Here is a 2,076-nt window from a genome sequence, read left to right as displayed (position 1 = left end):
TGTGGAGTAAGAATGAAGATAAATCGAAGAAAGAGGTGAGAACCTGAAGAATGTTCCAGTGAAGGTGGGGAGAAAGGGAAACCTGACCTGTCTACTGAGGAGGGACCAGAGATATCAATGGGGATGTAAGGTGTCTGCTGAAGGGGTGTGTAGACCCCTTACTCAATTTTAAGTAAAGTCAACGCTGCTTACCAAAGTACTTGTGCAAGTGACTTCTTTTTTTTGTAACTCCAATTGGGGCTGAATTCTGCAACCAGCTTGGTGCAGGACAATGATAAGGAAAGATTGAGGAAAAGCAGGGGTCAGAGGACAAAGGGGCCATCTATGCCTGTCATACAATGATGACAATATCCACCATAACAGGGAAAGGAGCCAGTGATGTGGAGGCTCCTTAAGCACTTTTCAGTAATAAATCTCACAAGCTGGAGAACTCCCTACCTTCCCACAGGAGCAATGTTATCATGCCTGTCCTCATGGAGCAGATAATTTAATGGAAAAGACAAATGTGCAAACACCCAGCTTGAATCCAAGCAGAATGACCTCAAGTCAATAATGGTGGGGCCATTAAATTTGACTAAGAAAGCCAGGGAAGGCTTAAAAGAGCCTTAAAAGATGTGGTAGGTGGAAAAGGGGAAGGCCATGTGTAAGGGTGTAAATGAGCATGCTTGTATTTAAGGAAGCGGGGGTTGAATAATATCATGAGAGTCAAGACTGGGGGCCTACACCATGGGGCATCTTGAAAATACTCAATGGAGTTAGGATTTTATTACTCAGGCAGACAATGAAGGATCGTAAAGACACTGGAGACATAATCCATCCAAGTGCCACCGCCAGTGAAGAATAGGCTGGGGAAGAAATAAATGAGAAGCTCGGAGACCTGTTAAGACTTAAGACGTTGCCGCAGTAGTGTAGGTGAGAGACATCAGGCCTGCATGAAGGTTCCTAGCAGGGTCCCCTTCCTCAGTTGGACAGGCAGGATTTAATTGTCCCCCTAGGAATAACACTCAACTTCCTGTAGTCAATCTAATAGCCCGGCTTGAATATCCAACACCAGAGTTTAGCCTCGGCTGTTCCCCTCAACACTGCTTTCTCTGTTCCCAACACATTCATCAAGGAAATGAATCGAAGGAGCTCCGGTAAAGCAGTTGATGGGGGGTTGGAGAAGATGCTGGGAGAGGGTGTGGTTGGCCTGAGTGTGGAGACCTGGGTGCTGCAGGAGAGGAGCTGATGCGAAGCCATGAGTGCGATTCAGCGGCATATTGATCAAGCCCATATGGAAGACTGCGCGTGGACCTCATCAGCAGCGGACCTCATCGTCAGCGCCTGTCTAAGCCCTGGCCTCCCCGGTAATTGACTCTCGCATATTGATTAAGATGTTGATATGTCCCAGGATTTCTCAGCGGTGATGCCGGCGCGCCTCCCGGCAGGCAAGCTGGCAAGGCTCTCAGTGTACGGCTGTCACTGCGCGCTCCTTAATGGATAAAGCTGTCATCTGAGAGCTGGAATGTCTTGCAGGCACAAAGACGAAATTAACTGTTCAATAATGTATGGGACATGGAAAAAACTTTACCCAACAACTCCAATTGATTGCTGTAAGTGTTTTGACTGCACTTGCCTGCTTTGCATAAAGTCAGCGACTTTAGCTCGCCTGATTTTCACCCACAGACATTTCTCAGCCTCTTTTCAGAATAAAAGTTGAGAGATTTCGGCAGCTGCCAGGAATGGGCTGTCTGGAGGAAAGAGGGACGAGGGGGTGGGGAGCAGGTGGGCACTGCTGACACCTCTCCCTTGAGATCCTTGAGTGGGGTCTTTAGAGCAATGCGTTACCGGCAGATCCACGGACCCTTGCTGGAAGTGATCATCTTGGACGAGTTGGGTGAATCAGTGGGTCTAGAATTCCTGGACTTCTGTGATCTCACTCTGCCTGTGGCTCTCCTCCCCTGCCCCAGCCTTAGTGAGACCCCCGGCAGAGGGAGGCTTTCAGGCTTTCAGTCAGACCCATGAGGGAAGGGGGATAATGGGTCACACATTTAACACCAGTCTGATAAATAAGGTCATTTAAACTTGGACCTTGTT

This window comes from Tamandua tetradactyla, chromosome 2 (genome assembly GCF_023851605.1).
Source record: "Tamandua tetradactyla isolate mTamTet1 chromosome 2, mTamTet1.pri, whole genome shotgun sequence".
NCBI lineage: Eukaryota > Metazoa > Chordata > Mammalia > Pilosa > Myrmecophagidae > Tamandua > Tamandua tetradactyla.
This window is presented reverse-complemented; position numbering follows the sequence as displayed.